Source organism: Nansenia antarctica, assembly GCF_963989245.1.
Source record: "Nansenia antarctica genome assembly, chromosome: 7".
Lineage (NCBI taxonomy): Eukaryota > Metazoa > Chordata > Actinopteri > Argentiniformes > Microstomatidae > Nansenia > Nansenia antarctica.
This window is the reverse complement of record NC_137677.1, coordinates 41,413,847-41,441,027: the sequence shown is the minus strand read 5'-3', so window position 1 is coordinate 41,441,027 and position 27,181 is coordinate 41,413,847.

Sequence of the window (27,181 nt, the reverse complement as noted above, 5' to 3'; positions counted from 1 at the left end):
GGGTGTGTGCCTTTCCCTTGGCCAGTACCAGTGTTTGCACACACAAAACACAGGCGCAGAAACACACATTCACACACAGCTTTAGCATCCCTCTCACGTCTGTTTGTCAAAACTACACAGGGTGCCTCCTGGTGGGTTAACCTTGTCTGTGGAGGTTTCAGTGTCTGTGTGTGTGTGTGTGTGTGTGTGTGTGCGTGTGTGCGTGTGTGTCATGGAGACAGCTCAACAGGGGGCAGACGAACTGCCAGAGGGGGGACAAGGACAAACACTTAATAGGAGGACCTCATGCTAATGAGGATGTGACTATGTTCTTACTGCTGGATTTCATTGTGTTTTTATGAATGCTAGGTCTTTCAGAACCATTTAATGCTCATCTCTCATAGAGGCAGCAACCTAGCTTAGCAACGCTGAAGTAATAGAGACAACAACATATTTTTTTGATTTTTATAGAAAGATTCAACAGTTTTTCGTGTGTTATGCTCAATCATTCTAGGCCATTTTATAACCATAAAACCAACAACAAATTCATAGTAGTAAGTAAGTGAATCATCTATCAACCAGTCATAGCAGGAAAAAGTAATCTATGCTTGGGCCAGGAGCCATTGGCAGTCGTAGGGCTAGAAGAAGGAATATTCTTTTTTTTAACTATAGAGAGTAGATGTCTCAGGAGGGACAGTTAAGGTGTAGCCTGAAGTGATGGGTCTTCAGTCTACGGCAGTCCTGACAGCAGTGGGAAGCTCGTTCCACCAGCTGGGTGCCATATAATGGTGCTTCGTATAATCGTCAACATGATTCCTCAGTGGAAAAAGAAACAACCGTGGACTCTAACTAGCCTCCTTAGCAGCGGTGTGGCTGCTGAGAGTGGGGTGGAGAAAGGGGAGGGAGGGTGGAGGAGTGTATACACACACATAGATGTTATACAAGTTATACAAGTTATTATTAGTTATTATTAGTTATACAAGTTATACAAGTTATTATTAGTGTAAGCTTGATGCAGTTATACAAGTTATTATTAGTGTTATTGATGTAACCCCTCCGACCACTCCCTTCCTGTTGTCTCGTGTCCCCCCCATCTCTGTAATCTTGTTTTCAATCACTGTTCTATTCTGTAATCTTGTTTTCAATCATTGTAAAGAGCTTTGAGGTGCATCCGTGTACGATGCAAAGGCGCTATATAAATAAAGTTTCACTTCACTTCACTTCACACACACACACACACAGCATGATTCCTGTGTAAATGGTAAATGGACTAGACTTATATAGCGCCTTTTTTGGTGCTCCAAAGCTGCTCCAAAGCGCTTTACAACGGCCTCTCATTCATCCATTCACACACACATTCACACACCAATGGCGGCAAGCTGCCATGCAAGGCGCTGGCCCACTCACTGGGAGCTATTTTGGGGTTCAGTGTCTTGCTCAAGGACACTTCGACATGTGGCCAGCTGGGGCTCGAGCCGCCGATCTGCCAACCTTGTGATCATTAGGCGGTGACTCTACCTCCTGCGCCACAGCCGCCCACAAGGTGTAGGCTGTGTGAGTCAGACAGACATAAGTGGTTAACTCGAGGAGTGAGAGTACAAATAGTGTAGGGATTAAGAAGGTCTCTCATAACACCTACAGTACAGGCCAGCATGATGATTCCCAACTGTCCTCATATCACCATTCCTAGGATGGACACTGAATGGGAGCGATGAATTGAGAACAGTAAATACTGTTAGGCTGCGTTTACACCGCCAGGTCGAGGTGACACAATTCAGATTTTTTTGCTCACATGTGGCACAGATCGGATATGTAACATTTAGGTGTAAGCAGTAAAAAAGCACATTGAATCTTGAATATTCTCAGATCCGATTCAGGCCTCATTCTAATGCCGGGCTCAATCAGATACGAATCGGATATGTGCATTTCGACTACGGTCTAAGCAGGCAGGTCGCATATAACGATCAATTCTGATTTGTACGTCATTGAAAATACGACGGTCTTCGCATTATGATGACGTTTGACGTGAGTTTCACTCACTTCAACAGTGAAGTGCTCTTTCTTCTCCGCCTTAAAATGTGCACAATATTTTTCAGACCTCTAAACATACTTCGGAAAGCAATGGCTTTATATTATAATATATATATAAAAGGGATTATCATTTCTGTCTCGTTTGTGTCCATTGCAAGTCCGGGCTGTCTGTTTACTTTCACTTTCGATGTACGCATGCGGGTCGTTTCAAGTGTTACCAGTGTAACTAAGCACAGGTATCAGATATGGGTAATTAAAAAGTAGGTGTAAGCAGTCGTTCAAAAACATCCGATATAGGCACTAATTCGGAACTAGGCATTACGGCCTGCGGTGTAAATACTGTTAGTGTCACTGCTATCATGTGGACCTACATTGGCATCGCTATTCCTTTCATGGTCTCTTTTTCCTGTTGGAATGAGGAGTTTTGGATCCACCCATACATGTTTTATAACTAGTTTACTTTACCCAGACATGGATTTAGCCTAGTCCAAGACTTAGGAGCCCACAAACATAAGCACACGAATGTGCACCAGATGAAATATTTAGGAACCGTAATCATTATCAACACACACACACACACACACACACACACACTCACACACACACACACACACACACACACACACACACACACACACACACACACACACACTCACACTCACACTCACACTCACATTCATAGATATCAATCTATTCTTCAGAGGCACACGTGCAGCTACTCACAAAATATCTTTTGAGTAGCTACACTTTCTACTGAGGGTTGAATATTCACTCACACAAAGAAGAAGGGTTTTTGTAATCCTCTTCCCTCTTCACCACTTGTGTTATAATGATTTTCCAAGGACGTTGCTGATAAGGTTGTAGGGAAAGCCTCTGATGCTCTGAAGCCTTGATGATGGATGGCTTTGATAACACAGTGATAAAACGGATGTATGATCATATGTCTCGCCGCTTGTGCCATATGCATCACTCTGAAACTCTACCAGCACTGTTTCTACTCTTTCATCAGGTGTCTCTTTCCCTGCTGTGCGTGGGTGTGGGTAAAGGTGAGCGTATTTTGATGTTTTGTGCCTCACAATACGCGACTCCTCAGGTGTGTGTCAAGCGACTAATGATCCGACTTCAAAGGGGGTGAAGGCAGTGAGGTGGGGGGAGGAGAGCGTGGGGGTCAACGGATGGACAGAGAGGCCCAGGTTGGTGTCAGGTGAGTTCACCGTGTGCTCACTGAGTCGTGAATGTCGTGTATCCTCATGTTCGTATTCCCGAGGTCTCTATGGCAACCTAATGTATCAACAGGCAAAAACAGCACCCACGTTGCGGTAGGGAGTCAGAGAGAGAGGAAGGGAGATAAAGAGATATAGGGAGAAAGAAAGCGATTGACAGAGAGGGGGAGGGGGTGGGAGACTGTGAGAAAGCGTGAGCCTCATGGGCATTTTAGAAAAAACTAAGTTGTATTAAATGTTGTTTTTTGGTTGTATTGTTGTATATCGGTCATGACGGAAAATGGTATTGTGCAGCAATGTCTACATCCAAACTCTGTATATAAACATATGTAAAAGGATGTTGATTCACTCTCTTGTGCCAACCGTTGAGAGACAATAAAAAATTACTTTGGGACAACATTAAAACCGAACGACCACAAGATTGATGATTGATTTTGATGATCATCATCAATGTTTATGGTTTGAAAATACAGGTTTTCTGAAAATCAGCACGGTCGTCACCAGTGGCGGCTGGCCGATAGAGGGCGCTGGGGCGCCGCCCCCACCTTCACTTCCTAGTTGCGATTTGTAAACGTTTATTTTTTTTAAATAAACATTGTTTATTCACAAAATGCGGCTGATATTCTGTCGGTGCCTATCAGCATTCATTAAAAATCCTCCAATACAATAAACATTTTATCTGTGTGTGTGTAAAATTCACTGTTAAAATACATAGGGGGAGGAGTTGGGGCGCCGGCCGAATGCAAGTCTAAGGTAGGCCAAATACTTTTCGCTTACACGTGAGCTGTAGCAGCGCTCCAATTGGCTGTCTCCTATTTCTCGGCCGGGGCGCAAAAATTGCGCCCTGAATATCCGGTTGTATAGCAGAAAATGCATATGCTGAGGACTTCCGACTTCCGGGGCAGCATGGATTGAACGCACGCACGACTGCTCTCCTAACAAATTAAGTTTTTTACAATGTAAGGAGGATTTATTTCTGTAAACAAATTGAACAAATGGATTAGAAGGAGGCATCTTTTGTTCCTAACTTGAGGATATTGCAACTGGACCTATTACCGAAGTCAAACTTATCTCGTTTGTGGTCGCAATCTCCGCACCGGCTGTTTGTTGATTGTTTGATATAGGTTACTCAAGTTGTATGGCCAACGCTGCTGGCAGCAGAGAGTTAAGAAATCTAAGAAGCGATCTAAAACAAAAAGTTACGGTAATGGACCGCGGAGAACTTGCATCAATTATGAGAGAAGTCATACGTGAAGAGCTTGACTCCGCATTTGATCTGAAACTTAAACCAATTAAAGAATGTCTGGATTCACTCCGCAAGGATATGATTTCCAATACGACCAAGGTAAAGGACCTGGAAACAGCCGCTAACGAGACGGAACGCCGTCTAACTGATATCGAACAAAAACGTTCTCAATCACAGTCGGATAATATGTCACTGAAACAGAAAATTGAACAGATTGAAGCACGTAGCCGCAGTTTTAATATTCGAGTGTTGGGACTGCCTGAAGACAGTGAGAAAGGCAATCCCACTGCTTTTATGAATTCCCTGTTATGCGACGTGTTTGGTGCCAACAAGCTGGGACCTCAACCCCGCGGGAGGCTAACGTGAGGTATGGGCTGTTATTTCCACGCAAGCTGATTGTCACATTTGCTAACAACACTGCCTCCTTCACGGACCACAGAGAGGCCATGGCACACTACATCCAGGTAATTAAACCAACTCTATAATCCTGACTACATCAATGGCTAACATCAATACCTGAACAACAGCCCACTATATGGGCAATGTGACAGTAGACAATGTAATGAATCCTGGATTGATGGAGATGCCTATAGGCTACGTGACATTTAATTGGAGTCCCTGACTATGACGAATATATGATATGTATGTATATATGAATAACAATTGATATGGATCAATTTATACCTCTTATTAGATTATAAATACTCTGGTTGTTATGTTTGCCTTTTGGTTGTCAGCAAAAGGGAGAGAGGAGGATAGGGAGGGAGAGAAGGAGAGAGAGCAGGATGGTGTCGGGCTGTCGGCACACCAGAGAGAGAGAGAGCAAGAACCAGGTGAGAAAGTGGACAGGTAGTCAAGACCACATAAGTATGTAGCCTTGAGAACCGATGGTTCTGGAGCCTAATGGCCCATAGCCCATAGGGCATGAGCCTATCTCCTGTTTCAGTAGTGTGAGGCGGCTTAATGTACAAGTTAGTACACCCCCTGGACATGACGCTGGTATGTCGCAGGGTCTTACCCCCTGGGGGGGGGGGGTCCATGCCACGGTCCATGCCACCCCCCCAAGGCAGCAAACCTAGGGGAAACACTGTTATTCTCATGCTAAAATCGACTGTAAATCCAGATTTTAAAGTTGATATTCTTCCCCGTGGAGCATGCCCCCATAACCTGTGCCCCACCCAAAATGTTTAGCACCAGCCGCCACTGGTCGTCACACAACATTGTGGCCGGGTTGCACATGGACTGTCATGTCATTATTTGACAGTCATTATCTAACATTGTGACAATGTTGCCCATTGATTCTTAATCAAAGGAAAGTCAAGTTAATCACATTTCATTGCATTAATAGAACTTGAATGCTTTTTTAAGAATGACAGAAGCTGTATCAGTACTTTCTCCATGCACTACGATTGAATAAATACTTCATGATTATTTGAGATGTGAACATTCATTGTTTTTTTAAGCATCGTCTAGCATCGTTATATTATCCTATTATTAAGATAGGCTATGTATAATGTTCAGTTTTTAAACTTCTTATCATTTGTGAGCCTAATGGAGGTGTATAATCTATTTTTCTGGACTTTGAAAAAGACTTAAAGACTTAAATAGAGTTATTGAACAGTGTTTATTATAAAATGTAAAATATCAAAGAGAAATATACATTATACATTATACATTTACATTTACATTTTTGGCATTTAGCAGACACCTTATTCCAAAGCGACTTAGAGCAAATACATTTGACTGAGTAAGTGATAATAATTTATCCACCAGTCGCAGCAGGAAAATGCTCATGCTTAAAAAAAATAATCTAGATTATTATTATTATTACGCAGGAGAAACAGTACAGGGGGTTAGTAGTAATCTATGCTTGAGCCAGGAGCCATTGGCAGTCGTAGGGCTAGAAGAAGGAAATTTTTTTTTTTTAAACTATAGAGAATAAAGAGGGACAGTTAAGGTGTAGGCTGAAGAGATAGGTCTTCAGTCTCCGGCGAAAGAGTGGGGTTGATTCTGCAGTTCTGACAGCAGTGGGAAGCTCGTTCCACCAGCGGGGAGCTAGTATAGTGAAGAGACATGACCAGGCTGCGCGACTGCCGCATTGGCGTAGAGGAGAGGAGTGAATGGGCTAATGTTTGGGGGTTGACCATTGCTTGCAGGTAGGCAGGGGCTGTTCCTTTTGCCGCCCGGTAGGCGAGCACCAGGGTCTTGAATCTGATGCAAGCTGCTATTGGAGGGGGGTGACATGGAGGGGGGTGACATGAGAGAATTTGGGGAGGTTGAACACCAGACTGGCGGCAGCATTCTGGATGAGCTGCAGAGGTCTGTTGGCGGAGGCAGGGAGCCTGGCCAGGAGTTTATTGCAGTAGTCAAGGCGGGAGATGACCAGTGACTGGACCAAGAGTTGAGCTGCTTCTCTAGTGAGGAATGATTTCAAAGTCACATGAAAGTACAAAAAGAACAACAAATTAAAAAAACACTTTATGGAAACGCTAAAGAATACGAAGGCAAAGGCACGGTCACCCCTGAGTTTGAGCCTTGATCTCGGGACTGCCAGGAGCCCTAAGCTAGATGACCTAAGGGACCTTTAGGTGGAATAGGGGGTTAAAAGGTCTGTGACGTAAGAGGGGGCCTGCCCATTCAGAGCTTTAAAAACAAACAGGAAGACCTTGAAGTCAATCCTGAATCGCACTGGAAGACAACGGAGAGAGGCAAAAATTGGGGTGATATGGTCTCTCTTCCAGGTACCTGTCAGGAGCCTGGCAGCGGCGTTCTGGACAAGTTGCAGGCGGGACAGGGATGACTGACTAACACCTGTATAAAGGGAGTTGCAGTAATCTAGACGTGAGGTTATAAAGGCAAGACCTTTGAGAGAGAGAAAGGGCTTGATTTTCACAATTATCCGTAGCTGAAAGAAACTGAATTTCACTACTGTATTAACCCAGTGGTGTAGTCTATTTTTTTCTAGTGGGTATACTGTGATTTTGCCCTCCCAGTCAGAGCGACACCTGTCCCGTAGCGACACCCCAGAAGCACCACCACACTCACTTATGCATACAGTATGCATCTACACCGGTGTTTGCTGCCTTGGGGGGGGTGGCATGGACTGTACTTGTACATCAAGCTGCCTCACGCTACAGAAACAGGAGATAGGCTCCTGCCCCCTAAGGGCCGTTAGGCTCGAGAACCATCGGTTCTCAAGGCTACTTATGTGGTCTTGAATACATGTCCACTTTCTCACCTGGTTCTTGCTGTCTCTCTGGTGTGCCGACACCATGCTCTCTCTCATTCTCTCCCTCTCTATCCTCCTCTCTCCCTCTTTTGCTGTCAACCAAAAGGCAAATATAACAACCAGAGTATTTATAATTTAATAAGAGGTATACATTGAATTCATATCAAATCATAACATCATTCTAATTGAATATTGGGTTGCTGTGGGCAATAGAGTCAGATACTGTCTTTACTTACTCTCTCACCTGTAAGAAAATCGTATGTCCAACTACAAAAAACAGACATTTCCAATGAGTGAGGGTTTGTTCCAATGCTTCAATCCACTGTCCATGTACTGTAAATATACCATTATGGTATTACCATAAAGCCCAATTCTAGCAGAATAAGAAAGATTGTATATCTACTTTAAGTAAAATAATAAAGTGCATCCAGTTAGCTCTTTAGCTGGCATGTGTGCAGCGGACTAGCTCATCTAATCACCTCTGAGCTAGCCAGCTAGCTAGCTTGCTAGTTCTTTGACACTATTATTCACACCATGAAACTATAATCAGACACTTTCTAATCACAATAATAACGACTAATTTGAACCAACTTTCTCTGTCAGAACACAGTAATTATATTTGCTAACGTTTCAACTTGCTTACTTTCTTCTGCAGAGCTTTCACCCTGCAAAAACTCTCTCGCGTCGCACGCGCACACAAAACAAAAACAAAACCATTCTCCAGCGGCACGAAGCTGTGTGTGGAGGTCTGGCCCGCCCACCCCAAGGCAGGTAGGGGAAATACTGAGACTAGCATTCTGAACGACTGGTTATGCGATAACAAACATGTCAGAAAGTTCGAAGTAAGTGCTTCGTAACACAGACGGGGTGAACTTTATGAATGAAAGTGAAAGTTCTGTCACAAAACGCCGTTACGTATCCTCGCGCATTTTTTAGTGGGTATACGCAAATCCTTGGCCTTTCCTAGTGGGTATACGGCGTAGTCCTGCGTATCACGTAGACTACACCACTGTATTAACCTGCTTGTCAAACTTAAAGGTGGGGTCAAATGTCACACCAAGGGTTTTGACATGGGGTTTGACAAGAAGGACCAGATTGCCTAGGCTGTTGGTGATAAGATCGGTGGAGTCGGAGGAGCTGAATAGGACCACTTCAGTTTTGCTTTCATTCAGCTGTTATGGAAGGAAGTTTTGTGCCATCCAGCACTTTATGTCCTCTAAGTTGTGACAAAATGGCTTAATGACAACAAAGTCAAGGTATTGGAGTGGCCATCACAAAGCCCTGACCTTAATTCTATAGAAAATGTGTGGGCAGAACTGAAAAAGCGTGTGTGAGCAAGGAGGCCAACAAACCTGATACAGTTACACCAGTTCTATCTGGAGGAATGAGCCAACATGTCACTTTTTTGTAGGAAGCTTGTGGAAGGCTACCCAAAACATTTGACTCAAGTTAAACAATTTAAAGGCAATGCTACCAAATACTACTATACTATACTATACTATACATACTACTAAGTGTATGTAAACTTCGGACATTTTAAAAATAAATTAGTGATCCTAACTGACCTACGACAGGGTTTACTAGGATTAAATGTCGGGAATTGTGAAAAACTGAGTTTAAATGTATTTGGCTAAGATTTATGTAAACTACCAACTTCAACTGTAAATAGGCATCCATTGCTTGACCATCAACTGCCAATGCTTGACCGTCAACTGCCAATGTTAATTTTCAACCCATGTGCAATCATTTACTATAGCAACGTTAGATGATGAGCATCAAATGACAACCTCAAATCAATATAACAATTATTAATAATAAAAAAAGAACCATCATATATGATAACAACATCAAATAAACTGTGACTAACCAACAATCATAAAAAAAAACGATGCCAATCCAGCATTTTAAAAGTTCACAGAGCTCCAGCTTTTGACATTTAAAAAACGTCCCAAAACAATACTGTCACAACCGTTGTACATCACTTCCGTTAGTTTTTGACTGTTGCACAACTGTGACACAATTTAAAATACCCAAGGGGATGGAGGGAGACAGAATAAAAGAGGAAGAGGGAATGAAGGAAGGGGAGAGAAAGAGCAAGGGAGGGAAGGAGAGAGAAAGAGCAAGGGAGGGAAGTAGAGAGAAAGCGTGGGCCTTCTTTAAACGAGGCGTCTAATTAGCGAGGATGGACCTCTAATGGCATGTCAGCCTGCGAGAATGACCTCTGGAACACGGCCCAAAGGAGAAGGAGAGGAGAGGCGGAGGGCTCCCTCTCGCTCTGCTGCCCATGTCAAAAGGTCTAGCGGATAATTATTTTTAGAAAACAGATACTGAGAAAACAGAAAGGCAGAAAGGAAGAGAGAGAGAGAGAGAGAGAGAGAGAGAGAGAGAGAAACCCATGCTGAAGCTTAAGCCGTGTGTTGCGTGAAGAGAGGGGGATATGGCACTGTCCACATGCGCCTGACTGAGTCTGGTGAGGTGTTTCCCTGTGGCACCTGTCTTTGACCATGAGATCTGTGAGGAAAATGCTACTTTAGTAACAAGCTTACAAGCTCACGGCTGTGGTTGCTTGGAGGGTGGGATGTTATTCGACACCATTACCCCCAAATAAAGAGCTTATGGTTGAATCAGTAATATGCTGGATTCACAATGTAGCCCAAAGATCGTCAGAATACATTTTGGACTGAGTGAGAGAAGTTATCTTTTCCCTGGTCTGAGTAAGTGAACTTAATCTTGTTATACTGTATGGGCATAGACACATACACACTGAGATGTGCACACATGAGACATGCTCTCATTCACCCACACACATAAAGACACATGCAGGGATGCATGCTCGCCCCAAACACACACACACACACACACACACACACACACACCACACACACACACATACACACACACACACACACACACACACACATAAACACACACACACACATCTCCTGATCATCCTGATTCTCGGCCATCTATTAGCAACACCACCTGCAGGCAATTACGACCAAGACCAGCCCCTTCTTAAGCCCTGCACCTACTACCAGTCGATGCCAGATCGTAGCCATTCATGGTTGGGTTCTAGTGCTCGTTACCCTTGTTTCTGATTGTTACCCGTTTACCCTAGCCTAACCCTATTCTCCCTGTTCCCCGTTGAAGGATTCCCTGCCTGCCTGACTACCCTGCCTGCCTGACTACCCTCCTGCCTGACTACCCTCCTGCCTGACTACCCTCCTGCCTGACTACCCTCCTGCCTGCCTGACTACCCTCCTGCCTGACTACCCTCCCGCCTGACTACCCTCCCGCCTGACTACCCTCCTGCCTGACTACCCTCCTGCCTGACTACCCTCCTGCCTGACTACCCTCCTGCCTGACTACCCTCCTGCCTGACTACCCTCCTGCCTGACTACCCTCCTGCCTGACTACCCTCCTGCCTGACTACCCTCCTGCCTGACTACCCTCCCGCCTGACTACCCTCCTGCCTGACTACCCTCCTGCCTGACTACCCTCCTGCCTGACTACCCTCCTGCCTGACTACCCTACTGCCTGACTACCCTCCTGCCTGCCTGACTACCCTCCTGCCTGACTACCCTCCTGACTGACTACCCTCCTCCTGCCTGACTACCCTCCTGCCTGACTACCCTCCTGCCTGACTATCCTCCTGCCTGACTACCCTCCTGCCTGACTACCCTACTGCCTGCCTGACTACCCTCCTGCCTGACTACCCTCCTGCCTGACTACCCTCCTGCCTGACTACCCTCCTGCCTGACTACCCTCCTGCCTGACTACCCTCCTGCCTGACTACCCTACCGCCTGACTACCCTCCTGCCTGACTACCCTCCTGCCTGACTACCCTCCTGCCTGACTACCCTCCCGCCTGACTACCCTCCTGCCTGACTACCCTCCTGCCTGACTACCCTCCTGCCTGACTACCCTCCTGCCTGACTACCCTACTGCCTGACTACTGTGAGAGAAAATTATTGTATGTGGGGGACATTTTTCTACATTTAAGATTCAAACTTGGTTTGTCTGGGGCAAAGCTATGGAAGCTGATTTCCTGTTTGTTGTCACACAATAGAACCGGTTTCTCTGGTTGAAGCTTGACATTGGCTGGACAGCGGACACATTTGAACAGTGGCGGGCGGTGCATTTCACACCTAGGCCTTCAGTGATGTCCGACACATTCCTACCTGAATTATTCTACCTCTTAATACCATCGTTATGACGCCATGGCTCTAGAAACTAGACAGAAACACAGTATAACCGGGCGTTGCATCACCTTAACATAGTCAGACAAGTACAACAGAGTTATATTAATATTTCCGAAGCATTTTTAATCAATAAATCCGCATTTACAATGAAGACTGTTAAACTAAAATATTTAAGATCGCTACATTACCCACGTCTGTCGTCTCGTCCACCATAATAGCGACAAAGGGTGCCTTTTTAATCTCCATTTTGATCTCTTCTCCCATCACTTCAGCAATAGCAAAAATCAGGTCGTTTTGTATTTTGCCTGACGTCCCAGTAAACACTTTGTTTGTGGACAGGTGGTAATGTAAATCTGGGTTGTTTTCAGCAAGAAAAGCTCAACGTAGTTTCCTCTGTTTGTGGACTCTGCGCTTTCATCCTGTCCCCTAAATGAAAGTTATTGTTTACCCAAAAACAGGACACAATCGATCAGTATTATCGATCAGTCAACGAAAGGGTGACACTTGTTCGTTGAGCTGTAAATCCACTCGCGTGTCCCCAAAGGTGTTCAAAAATCCCACATCTACCGGCATAGTTACGCATCTCAATAGTGAATATCAATAGTGCGTATCAATAGTGCGTATCCAATCAAAAGACGTGCTGGGTGCTGACATCATTGAGCCTTACAGCAGGCGCCGTTGTTGCTATTGCTCACCAACTCGAAATCTACGTAGGTTTCCACTAGGAACGCCACAGGTGTTCTCGTTCAACGTTAAGTTACAGGTCGTATCCGCGGCACGATTTATTGTGCAGGCGGGCAGATTTTGGAGCCCCCTGGCAACACATTTTGATTGGATAAAAGCTCTAACATAAAGGCCAGCCCTCCAAATCTCAATCGGAGACTGGAAGCAGCGCAACCAAGAGGAAAGCTATGAAATGAAGAGAATAGACTATGGGGAATCATTAATACATATTTGTGGAAAAAATATATTAAAATAAAATGTATATTCTGATGATGTTTAGGCCAGCAGAGAAGGCCTTGCTGGCCCTGACGGCACACCACTGCATTTGAATGATTACAAAGACCTGATTGCCCTCGACCATCTGGAGCAGTTTTGGGCTTTTGTGTTCCCCAGACCCGGTGCTCTGGGACCAGACTGAACCAGTTTGTGGCTATTGTGTTCCGTTTTCACCTTTGTCTCCCTAGGAGAAAGTGGGGGCCGACCTTCATCCCAATCATCTTCATCCATGTACAAACTCACACCCCTTGCTCATGATTGGTCTAAACCTCACCCGAGGGCGGACCCCTTACCTGTGGAAACCTGAATTGTATAAATACTGACATGTAATGAATGATCATCACTTTTTGGGAGGAACTTTGAAACGTTCAGATACGTCTGACGGACCTGTAAACTTCCTCCTTCTGCAGAAGAATATTAAATATCTTTTCTTATACATCTTGAAACGAAACAGGCTGCCATTATTGAATAATTTGCTCTAACACTACCCTACTACCTGACTACCCTCCTGCCTGACTACCCTCCTGCCTGACTACCCTCCTGCCTGACTACCCTCCTACCTGACTACCCTCCTGCCTGACTACCCTCCTGCCTGACTACCCTCCTGCCTGCCTGACTACCCTCCTGCCTGACTACCCTCCTGCCTGACTACCCTCCTGCCTGACTACCCTCCTGCCTGACTACCCTCCTGCCTGCCTACCCTACTGCCTGACTACCCTCCTGCCTGACTACCCTCCTGCCTGACTACCCTCCTGCCTGACTACCCTCCTGCCTGACTACCCTCCTGCCTGACTACCCTCCTGCCTGACTACCCTACTGCCTGACTACCCTACCGACTGACTACCCTCCTGCCTGCCTGACTACCCTACCGCCTGACTAGTGACTACCCTCCTGTCTGCCTGACTACCCTCCTGCCTGACTACCCTCCTACCTGACTACCCTACCGCCTGACTACCCTACCGCCTGACTACCCTACCGCCTGACTACCCTCCTGCCTGCCTGACTACCCTCCTGCCTGACTACCCTACTGCCTGACTACCCTCCTGCCTGACTACCCTCCTGCCTGCCTGACTACCCTCCTGCCTGACTACCCTCCTGCCTGACTACCCTCCTGCCTGCCTGACTACCCTCCTGCCTGACTACCCTCCTGCCTGACTACCCTCCTGCCTGACTACCCTCCTGCCTGACTACCCTCCTGCCTGCCTGACTACCCTCCTGCCTGACTACCCTACCGCCTGACTACCCTCCTGCCTGACTACCCTACCGCCTGACTACCCTACTGCCTGCCTGACTACCCTCCTGCCTGCCTGACTACCCTACTGCCTGACTACCCTCCTGCCTGACTACCCTCCTGCCTGACTACCCTCCTGCCTGACTACCCTCCTGCCTGACTACCCTCCTGCCTGACTACCCTCCTGCCTGCCTGACTACCCTCCTGCCTGACTACCCTACCGCCTGACTACCCTCCTGCCTGACTACCCTACCGCCTGACTACCCTCCTGCCTGACTACCCTCCTGCCTGACTACCCTACCGCCTGACTACCCTCCTGCCTGACTACCCTCCTGCCTGACTACCCTCCTGCCTGACTACCCTCCTGCCTGACTACCCTCCTGCCTGACTACCCTCCTGCCTGACTACCCTACCGCCTGACTACCCTACCGCCTGACTACCCTCCTGTCTGCCTGACTACCCTACCGCCTGACTACCCTCCTGCCTGACTACCCTCCTGCCTGACTACCCTCCTCCCTGACTACCCTCCTGCCTGACTACCCTACTGCCTGACTACCCTACTGCCTGACTACCCTCCCGCCTGACTACCCTCCTGCCTGACTACCCTCCTCCTGCCTGACCCCTGCCTGTCTGACGATCACTTTACCTGCCTGATGATCCACCTGCCCATCCCTATCAGCATTGTTACCTTAATAAACTCTTCTAAACTCATAATAAACTCATATGCCTTTGGGTCCCACCTCTGGTATGTACAAGATGCAAACTAATACTACGAATTGTTTTTCTTATACTTTCTTGTACTTTCTTATACTTATACACTTTATTTCCATCCCTGGAAAATGTATTACTACTATACTTTCTGAAAGTATACTTTAATTTCATATCTTTTGAAGTGTACTTTTATATACTTATACTTAATATATAATATATTTCTAATACTTATACTTTCATATTTTAAAGTGAATTAAATAATACTTCAAAAGCACACTAAGATTACAATCTTAAATGTAAAAAACTATGAAACAAATGACATGCTAGATCATGCAAGATCATGCAAGATGTATGCAGCTGTTCATAACTTTTTAGTTTGGCGATGATTTAGCACGTTGGAGAGAGGGTCATGATGAACAGGTGTGTAGTGTGTGCGGAGACTCAGCACCGTAGCAACACAGCAAGGGAAATGTACTGTAGTTCATTAGAGCTTTTTTCCGGTTAATAACTGCATTTTTCGTTAAAAATTGTTTTGGTACATTTATATCATACACATAATATTATTGTCAGGCTTGACTGACACTGGTTAAGGCTACAACAAGTTATTGGCCCTGCAGCATGATTTGAACCAATCCCTTATTATACAGGTTGGAACTCTAATGCTAACTCGAAGTTAATGAGGACCAGAGAGGACATATGCACTTCTGGTACCAAACATAAAAGGATCCACCACCAACATAGAACTAAAACATAGAACTTCAAACAAGTTTAAATCTTGCAGATTCCAACAAGTTGGAAGCCATGGCAAGCAAAACAATAATGAGTTCTCTATGTACATAAACTGAACTATAAACAATAATGAGTTCTCTATGAACACAAACTGAACTATAAACATGGATGTCGGTCAAATAAAAATGACCCCGCCAAGACAGGGTTTGTGATTAAATCCTTCTTCCGTTGACTCTGATGGTTTGTTGTGCGGTTGCCCCCTTTGACGGGCATCAACATTGCCTGGGCAGGTAAGTAGTTAGAATCAGTAGTTCCAGTTCAGTTCCTAGGGGCCCAATGTAATCAGAGGGAGTTCATTTAGGGTCCTTCTCTCCGTAGACACGTGCACCTACTTGTCTCGTTTACGTCTGTCTCCTGGGTTACAACACCAAAACAACAGCGCACAATCCAGATTCCCCTCTCTCATTGTTTATTGTGAACAGTTCAAATGGAACTCTGTGTGTTTGTCCTCTTGGCTGAGACTGGGAGCAGCTGTTGAGAGGGATGTTGTCTAGGAGTCAGGAGGTCTCAATTCTGCTGAGGCGGACCGAAGCCCTGCACCATCATTATCACCTTCCAGTGTTTGCATGATTTGTCATTTTCTCACATCGCATGATGTCTAAGAAGCACGCTAAGCAGAATGTTGCTAGGCTAGAAGCATCAGTACAGTAGCATCATGCAGACTGCATTATAACTGTGGAACACGCTATAGCCTGCGAACCCCGTGTCTCTGACCGCAACCGCAATCAATGGGGACGGCATCCTGTGTGATTAAGTGTACCACAGATGCCTCGGTTCCCCCCCGCCCTTCACTTTGCCAGATTCATTTCCGAGATGGTTCTCATTCCTGAGGTTAACTGCCGGCCTCACGGCCCCAGGCACATGCATGCAATGTCTACATAGCAGTCTGGCTTTTGCAAATGTCTTTATGTGTGAGCACATACAGTGCCTTTGCGTAAGTAATGGGACAGTGAAGGATTTTTCTCTTCTTTTGGCTCAATACTCCAAAGGCTTGGATTTGAAATCCAAAACGTACTGGATTCCCAGCTTTTATTTGAGGGTGTTTGTGTACATGCTGATTGCACCATTTAGAAATGACACTTTTTTATACCTCGTCCCCTTATTTCAGGGCACCAAAAGTATTGGCTTGTGTCTGGTAAGTTAGGTGTGTTCCATTACATCATTGGTGCATGAGAGCTCTCAATGTCTCTTCTAGGCTTTGTGTTTGCCATTGGAGTCTGCTATTGGTATCTGTTAACATGAGGACCAAAGAGGTGTTGATAAAAGTCAAGGAAGCCATTAATAGGCTGTAAAATCGGTGAGAATTTAAAAAAAAAATAAAAATTGTCAGAACCTTAGGCTTGTCAAAATCAACAGTTTGGTACATCATTAAAAAGCATCCCAAGGAAGACTGTGGATGACATTAGAATGCTCACCATATTAAGAAAAAAACTAAAACCACTGTGCCACAGATCAGGATCACTCTCCAGGAGGTAGGAGTGACTGTGTCAGAGACTACCATCCACACAGTGTCACAATTTGATGTAAACAGACACCTCTCGGAAATGAGAAAGATGTGAAATTCGTCTTGAACGTTTTTTTTTTCTTTTTTTCAGATTTTCGTTTTTTTAGCTAACATTCAACTCGAAGTTGTGAAGTACCCACTCGTTATTTTTCCGAACAGTTTTACGTTCATTAAATAAGTGTAATCTATAACACAATGACTTCGTTTCTTGTTGTTTGATGGGGATTCATTATCTTTGATGGGGATTTTCTGTGCTTAGTGATTTCAGGTGTAGCAACTTTCAAATACTCATGTCGTCTTCAATTTGTTTCCGATTTCAATGTATGATGCATCATTTGAAAGCTTACAATCTGTAGTTTAAGCACATGTAAAAAACAGAAAAATGATTTTGCCTACAGGTAGCCCTTTTCATTGGCAGTTGTCACCTATGTCATCAGCCGAACGATAGAGGCTTCACTGCAAGGTGCAAACCACTAGTTACCCTCAAAAAGGAGGGTCGGGTTACACTTTGTTAGAAAGTACCAAAACACCTGCAGATCTTTTGACGTTTAATATGAATATTATCATGTACCCGAGTGATACAAATAAAATTTGATTTGATTTGATTTGATTTGATTGAAAGAGCAAAGTGTTTCGAAAGACATTTTGGTGTTTATTAACTTAAAATAATTTGGTTGAAATAGATCACGAGTAAAACTTCTGAGGTCTGAAACTATTTATTAAATCAAAGTTACAATTACAGATTACAGCACTCCTCTCTGATGCTGGGAGAGCTTCTGCTCAACTGGTGGTGAAGGACAAAAAGAGGGAATTTTCCTTTGTTCACACATTAAATATCCTCAATGATATGCAAGTACAAGTCTATGACAAGGCATCTATACAGGCCTATCACATTACTTAGAGATGGTCAAGGTGTGAAAAGGGGTTGGTGTCACTTCAGGTTAAAGGTCAGGGGGCCGGGTCACAGGAAGGGAGGCCATCTTGAACATGTGATCATTCACACAAAGGAATGATCATGTGACTTGTAAGACAAACTCATAAAACCTCCCTTTAGGAATGCAACAATGGCCTAAAAAAGGTGTAACCCCCACAGGCATGAATGTGTGTAATAAGACACATTCTACAGGTCTATACATTATATACAGTTTATGTGTGTGTCAAAATATATCACAAAGTATCTTCACAAGATTTACACAATACCACCTAATCTGTGAAGCATAGTGGCATGCATAGCTGCCACGAGAACCAGCCTACATTAACTGCTGAAAACAGACACATTTTGTCTGCTCGAGGACAAGCAAAATTCATTGGATGGCGCTTCCTTATTTAGACAAAAACCCTAAATATACTGCTATAAAGTTTTTCAGGGTCAAAAATTACGTTTCTTCCCATGTGGGGTCAATGGGCTGCAGGATTGTCGACCAAATAGTAAACATGAGTGCTTCATTTGGACAAAACCTGTACTATTACTTTGGGTTCCCTGAAATAGTGGGATTATGAATAAAAAGAATTAAAATAAAATAACAATTCTAAATGGTGAAACAAATATGAACACAAATGCTGTTATGTAAAAGCTGAGAGTACTTTAACCGCATAGTAATTGTTTGATTTAAAATCCAAACGTTTACAATGAGTAAAAATCACTGTCACTGTTTTTACTGTCTTATTACTTATACAGGGCATGGTTCTGTGTGCTGTATGCTGTGTGCTGTGTGCTGTGTGCTGTGTGCTGTGTGCTGTTCAGATCAAGTTGGCCATGGAGAATAAAACAACGGAATAGCGTTTTTCATCTATGAGATGGATGGATGAATTTAGTTGATGACCTGTTTTTAACTAAATATTTATTCGGAACACATTTCCTTGGATTAAGGCAAGCAAACAAACTGGAGAACCTTACAAGCAACTCAGAAATTTGTGATGAGCGCTAATGTCAGCATTTGATTTCCTGAATGGGTGTAAGCTTACATCATCCCATATTCAACAGAGCTCTTAGTGCTCTGCTCACTTAAACACAAAGACCCGGTGCAGGGGATGCTTTGAACATAATCTGTGGATTTGCTCCCTGGCTGTTCCTCACAATGCCTTCTGCTGTAATGTGTTGCGTAACCTATTAAGCAATGAAAGTCCACACCACACAGTACAGCTGAGATAATAGGAGGGGAACTGAATCATTTTTAGCAGAGGCTCTAAGTGTGACAGCTTCCTCTGTTTGTCTCTCTATCTTGTCTGCAGTGCCGCTGGCCACTGTGAGTGAATGCATGAGTGTCCTCCCAGACGGCGAGATGGTGTCCTCCCAGACGGCTTTCTGATCATTGGTCATGTAGGAAAGGAATCTAGGTCTGAGGAAAGGAAGCCAGGTCTGAGGAAAGGAAGCTAGGTCTGAGGAAAGGAAGCTAGGTCTGAGGAAAGGAAGCTAGGTCTGAGGAAAGGAAGCTAAGTCAGGGGCAGCCAGTGTCCTCCTCTCCACGGTGTCCACTGTGTCCAACCCGCACTGAAAAGGTTTGGAATAGTATAACTTAAAAATAAGAGTATGTATGTCTTAAAAGTACAATAACAACATGAACATTATAACTGTTATCATAAACGGTTAACATTATAATGGAAAATGTTCAATTAAAAAAAGGGACGAGTCAATGAAAGCACCTCAGAACAGAGGTATGGGCGCACAACGACAAAGTTGATCTCAGGTGTGCGGGGGAGGTAACTTGTGAGAACAGATCTGGACAGTTTGTGCCTGACATTCCAGCAAGTTGTTTTTTCCAAGTCGGAGAGAGTTTTTGCCTGCCTAGCCACCCACCTGGTACAAACACACAGACACACCCTCCCAGTCCCAACCCGTGGGTTTTCCATAAAGAGAAGGGTTTTTATTGTTCTCGCAAGTTGCTCTGTGAAGTCTTTAGTTTACGGTTTGCCTCGGAGCTATGAGTGTACCTAGGAAAACGGTGACAGGCTTGGTTAATGTTTCCCATCCAGTTTATGGATTCCTCACGAAAGACAGGGAGGATCCATTACAATGGATTTACTGTGTATATTGTTTGCTCATATTACACAGTCAACAAACATAATGACCAATTATGACAATTATGAATTATGAATTACGATTCAGATTTTCACAGTGCTCTGCTATATTACAATGCTGTGCCAGAGATGAGCAGTGCTATGGTACATAAATTGTTCCTCCCATGGGCCAAGATACACATTGCCTTAATTGGGCAAGTGTGTGTGTGTGTGTGTCTTTGTGTGTGTGAGTGTGAGTATGTCCCCCCCATATGCTCATTTCCATATGTGAACAGTTAACAAGGAAACATTACACCACAGAAGAAGCCAGTCAATAAATCATTCCTCTACATCAAACTATGTTTTCTACATTCTACTCGAGTGGTACTGCATGCTTCTCATTATCGTCATATAATTTGAAAGAGAGAGATGAGAGGATGGAGAGGGTCTGAATGCTTACAAACAGTTATTATGTGAAATCTGTAGGTCAAGTGAAGAGGTACTTCCGCTGCTGAGGTCACTCTGAAGTCCCTGCGGTGTACTCTATTCAAGCTGCATCAATCGAGACTTCCATTTGGAGATGACCTCTGGCATCACCATAGCAACAGAAATAGATGGCAATCAATCAATGCTCCCCTGTTATTAGAGTGGAAGATTAATGACATAAGCTCGGTCAAATCACTACGATATAACAAAGTTCATCGTCTCGCTCTGGGTCCAAAAACGCTGTTGCTGTTGGAGAATTCCTCTCATTTACAGACTGATAGCCTGATTTTCTGTTTTCATACGGGATATGGAATGTTTGGTTAACAGACTGGACTGGCCTTTTTGTACATTTTCATCTTCTAACTAAATCAAATGCTTCACCAAAAAAAAAGTTTTGAATTTGAATGGAATTGTTGGATGTTAAAATCAAGCCACAGTACATGCCAGCTCTTCGCTTCATGATGCATGGGGAAATGGCGACTGCTGGGCTGGAGGCAAGGGAGGTTCAGCCTACCTGCAATTGTTGCCAAGTGAAAATAAAATGAATCATTCTTTATATCTCTAAATGTTCTGCAATTTAGTGTGTTACTATTCATTTCAATGTGGAGGTGCATGTGGGGCGGCTGTGGCGCAGGAGGTATAGCCGCCGTCTAATGATCGCAAGGTTGGCAGATCGGTGGTTCAAGCCCCGGCTGGCCACATGTCAAAGTATCCTTGGGCAAGACACTGAACCCCAAATTGCTCCCAGTGAGCGGGCCGGCGCCTTGCATGGTAGCTTGCCGCCATTGGTGTGTGAATGTGTGTGTGAATGTGTGTGTGACTGGGTGAATGAGAGGCTGTAATAACGCGCTTTGGATAAAAGCGCTATGTCCATTTACCATTCCTCCAGCTCCCCCTGCCCCTCTCTGCTGACCTACAGGCCCTCTGGTCATAACGCCAAAGGGAGGCCAGGGGGGAAAATTGGCCAATCATTGTTGAGTACACTTGATACAACATTATATATGAGAGATCCAAGCATAAAGCAAAAATCTTAAACTTCCTTCCTTTGCAGCATAAGCCAATTATCTGCAAGATGTTTTCGTTTGTTGCTCAACGTGTGTCCGGACAGGACCATCATGTCACAGCCGTAGCGCGCTAGGTAACCAGAACCAGCTTATCTAGAGGTTGTTCATCTACAGTGAGGGTGTGTTAACGTGGTTTTCTCCTCCTCACTGCAGGAGTTAAGCTAAATGATACGTTATTCTCAGTTGTTATTGATGTATGATGTTGTGTATGGCTTGTTGTGTGTTGTCGTAATAATGGTAAATGGTTAGTGGACTGACTTATAATAATAATAATAATAATAATAATAATAATAATAATAATACATTAGACTTATATAGCATTTTTCTAGACACTCAAAGACGCGTTACAAACTGAAAAGATAGAGTAGTAATAATAAAAATAAACAAAAAATAAATAAAAGAAAGTATAGGGGCCTAATTAAGGTAGTGCTGGGGACACATGGGAAGGGGAGGGGGAGAGGGTTATATAGCGCCTTATTCCAAAGCGCTTTACAATGGCCTCTCATTCACCCATTCAAACACACATTCACACACCAATGGCGGCATTGACACCAGCTACCATGCAAGACGCCGGCCAGCAATTTGGGCTTCAGTGTCTTGCAGGACACCTCGACATGTGGTCAGCCGGGGTTCGAAACGCCAATCTGCCAACCTTGCGATCGTTAGACGCTGGCTCTACGTCCTGCGCCACAGCCACCCCCATCAACTTAGCCGGAAGAGGCAGTCATTTAGGTGGCTAGTTACCGTAGGGTGCAGTGGGGGCAGAGGTCGGTTCTTAGTGCTAGCTTCAGGGCTTGTGCTTTTTTTGTGGTAAATCTGCTTTACTCACTGTGACAAACATTTCTATTGACAATAGACATTTCTATTCTCTTTCTCTGAATTTTCCCAGTATGACATTATTGAGCTTCAAGTGGAGAAATGTGATGATGGTGAAATTAACTTGGAAGTTGGCCATGTTGGCTCGCTATGGAATAGAAACTTGCATTTATTGGTATAGGTCATTAGCCTGTATGGGCCTAATATAATGCTTTGTATCCAAGCATTGTATATAATGCTTGTATTTTGTATGCAGATATCACGTATTTGAAATAGGCTGTAGGCCTAATAGGTGGACATAGGTGATTTATTTTCCTTGCCTCCCCCCTTGAGGTCATAGTTGAGAGGAGGAGGGTGCTGAACATCCAGCCAAGAGTCAGTCAGGAAGCCCACCACCTACAGCAGAGGCGTTGTTAGGATCTTGAAACATTGGGGGCTTAGCCCAGCCCAATCGATGTCGCTAAATCGATGGCAATGTGGTAGATGGTGACTTTTTTTACCTATTTTTTTTCTTCTTACAGGATCCGGAGATCCGGGGCTATTCATAAAACATTCAGGGCTAGAGCCCCGGATGCCCAGGCCTAACGACGTCACTGCCCTGCAGTGTTTTATGAAGCGGCAGCAGAGCACCTTGAGTAGACACCTAACGTTACAGAGGTGCTCTGTGGTGAGATTCAGGAGGGATTTTATCCCTGCAGCTTTCCGATGTTTTAATTATTTACCGTAGTCTGTTGCTGCAGGTTGATGTATCACACTTTTCTGCTTGGTTGATCCCTGTTTCCTAGTTGTAAATATTAGCTTATGGGTGTGTCTTGTCTATCATTTATTGTTTGTTGTTTACTGTGTTTTTATATCCACTGTTTGTTTTTAAATGTAGTCCTTCCGTCCTGCAGAAAATGAATGTTCTCACTGGGATTAATACTACTAAGGTTAAGTACTACTCTACTCTCAGTACTCTACCTACAACATGTCATTCCCATAGTGATTTTCCTGCAGGCTATTAGCAAATGATGATAAGCTTCTATAGTGTAGATGTGTATAGTGGTGAGGCAATTGACAAATGGATGAGTTTTAGGTTGACTGAGTAACGAATTAACTAATTGATAGTGATTGATCCAGTGATTGATTGATTGATTGATACTAAAGACAGTTGAATCATTTGTAATTGGAGCTCAATGACAGATTGAACTACTGAAAAACGAAGCTAGGTGACCATTGCACGGTGGTACTACTATAATATGAAATCTGAGTTGAGCTGACTCTACTAACTCAGAAATCAAAAGTATTTTGTTAGTTGTTGGACACCACCAAAAACAAGGGATGCATGACATACTGTCTGGGTAAGGACCTGAGAAATGACCTATCACCTTATCAATGACTGCGTTTACATGCACACCATATTCCGATTAAGGTCAATATTCCGGTTATTTTAATATTCCAAATAAGGTGTTTACATGCGCTGCGGTGTTTACATGCGCAACTCAGTTGGTGGTGGGCCGTCAGGGCCAGCAAGGCCTTCTCTGCTGGCCTAAACATCATCAGAATATACATTACATTTTGATAGTTAGTGTTAGTAGCTTGGTTGTGGTCGTTGAGTGGGCGTTAACCCACAGCTAAGCCATAATGCTTTTTTCCAACAAAGTCCTCCGTTATTGTGTTCTCCTACTTGCGCTTTTGAACCACAATTGAACTACAACACTCGTCTCCTGCTGATCCACTTTGTCCTCAACATTGGAAGACAAGAGCGAGAAGAAATGGTGAACGAGTGTATCTAGATGTTAGTCAAGTTGCCAAATGGAAATGTTGCTACTTGTGCAACCTTTTTCACAATTCAAGATGGCGGCCGCTGCCATATCTGGAGTCATTATTTTGACATGGGGTCAATTCAAGGTCATATTAGGTCTAGTCCTAATAGCCTAGTTCAAATTTCACAAGAAATCAGGAAAATCACATCTTTTTTATTTTTTATTTTACTGGAAAGAATATTAGAATTATAAATAATAATTACCAGCCATCAGTGGTCGCAAACTCCTCCTCCTCATCATCTATACCTAGCTCGCCTTCGTCATCTTCGATGTCCATCTGCTTGCTGGTGAAAGGACTACAGCAAATGAGTCCTCCCTCGCACTTGCAGGTTCCACAATAGCATCTGAAGGTGAGCTCGAAGCACATGCAGCCCCACTAGTGCATGCTGCCCACCGGGGCCGGGGTTCGTATCCCGGCTCGCCAGATCCAGATATGGCCGAGGCACACGGGAAGCGGCATATTGGGCGGCCGCTTCCGAGGGCGGTATAGGAGTATTTCTGGACTAGGATCCGTCGCGCAACACCGCCCCCTGGGAGCCGGAATAACGGTGCTGGGCTCGAGGAGCCAGTCAGCTAGTCTGCCTGGCGGCCTCTTCTGGGACTGCCGGCCACGGGGTCGTGCGGCGGATCCTATGCAATAGGCAGGGGATAATTGGATGCTAAGTTGGGTTAAATTGGCTACCAAATTGGGTGAAAAAGGGATAAAATCTGAAAAAAAAAAAAAAAAAAAGAAGCACATGCAGCTGCAGATTGTTATCAGTCGGCAGCAGTTTCTTCAGTGGCGGAGGCTTCTTACGGCTGCGGTAAAAGTGAGCATGAGTAGCATTCATTGTTGTACAGCTCTTCTGTCCGTAGAAGTGTAAGAAGAAGCTGTCAGCTGTCGCCTTGAGCTGAGCGTGGGTCACCTCAGGCTGTCCAAGCAATTGATCAAGACCTGGTTTATCTGTCTCCAGGAGCTTGAGCGCTGACTGCTTTCCCTTTCCAAAGGGGTACGACACTGTATCGCAGCCCGACAGCGCATGGAGACTGAGAAGCTGGCTGCATTTTGTGGGGCCTAACCGTTTCGTTGACATCCAGGACATCACCATTCCACTTTTCCATTTGAACTTTTGCGAAAACCTGCTTCCTTGATGTCCAGTACACCAGGAGGACGAAGACATCCGTGTCGTCACTGAGGACGCGGATGGTCTTTGCGCCGTCCGCCACTGCCTTCAGCATGTAACTGCAGAGGGTGATGTCTGCCTCAGGATGGGTGACGACACAATCCAGCTTGTTGACAAGCTCAGTGTTGTGTGGATGGGGGTAGCTGCATAGGATGTTGTTGAGCAGAGTCTTATTCATGGAATTGTGAAGAACAGGACAATTCGTACCTGTCGAACAGGACAATTTTCTTGGCCAGACGACATGGTATACAGCAGCTGGCCGGCATCAACCAGCACCATGTCTGGAGCAGGTGAAGTCTTGACAGACACACCAAGACACTTGACAAGCACGGCCTTGTTGACCTTCTTGTAGGGCTGTAGGGACTGGACTCAGCTCCAACTGGAAGATGTCGGCTAAATCCACGCTGCGCTGCTGCCCCAGGACCAACAGTCGACTGAACAGCGTCTCAACATCATAGATGGATTTGACAACGACTGCCTTCTTGAGTGCCTCCATTGATTTTACTTTCTTCTTTATGGCTGTGTGGAAGTCACTGCATAGCGAAGAGGAGAACTGCTTGCTCTGCTCACTCCCGATGGCCAGTGCATCCTGAACATTCACTGTGTCAGACGCCACTTGTCCATTGCAGATGTTATAGACGCTTGGATGCTGTTCGTTGAGGGGGTTTGTGCACTTCTCTAGCTCCGCTGTGATCTTCTTCTGATCAGTCTCATCCAGTCTTCTTCTTCTTATGTCCCTAGCAACAACACAACCCAGGATTGCATGCTCGAGGAGAATCAAGCATGCGCAGACATAACTGAATATTCCGAAAATGGTCATATGCTGCTTAATGTGTTTACTTGTCACAATATTTCGATTCGAACAGGCATATGCCAGTGGTCTTAATCGGAATATTGCCGAATCGGAATATGGCCTTAAGCGGGCTCGGTACGTGTTTACATGACTCTTGCCCAGTCGGAATATTGAGCATATGCTGCTTAATACAGGAATATAGTGTACATGTAAACCCAGTCAATGTGTAATTCAAGGTTTATCCTCCAGACAGTTAGCAAACGATTTTCACACTATTTAGTTTAAAATGGCTTATTTGATTGGTTATCCTCCTATGAACATTGAGATGTTTATATGCATTCTGGTTAAAGTATTGTGAGTATTATGGGTCTGCAACTTGTCTAGCAGCACATTGGTCTTCATGCTGGTGGTTAGATCTAGTAGAGATAAAAGATTCCTCAAGTCCTTCCTCAAGTCCTTATGTATGGGATAGGAATAAAGACCAAAGAGTTTGGAGCAAATGAGCCCAAGTTCAAGAGGACAGAACAGAAGAACAATGAGACAAGCAATTATGCTAATCGAGTTGGCTGAATTAGCACAACAGAACCCAGAGTCGGTTTTTTTTGGTCACTGCTTCAGTCACAGTTCCAGAGGGCCTGGGTCCAAAATGCCCCAGCCACCATCTGTCTCCCCCCCGCCCCCCACTGGCTCACAGTGCCTCGCCATGCCTCCTCTCTCTTTGCTCCTCTCTATTGGCAATATGGCTGACAAACCACTCTGTCACTGCCAGAGATAGACGCCCCGTCGTTAGTCCCCATGCCTCAGTTGTTCGCTTAGTTAATGAGTGACAGTTGATGAAGTCAGCAAAAGCAGCCTTTGGACGTGACGTACTGATTTTGGTACATTATTATGTCCAGAAAAAAATCTCAAATAA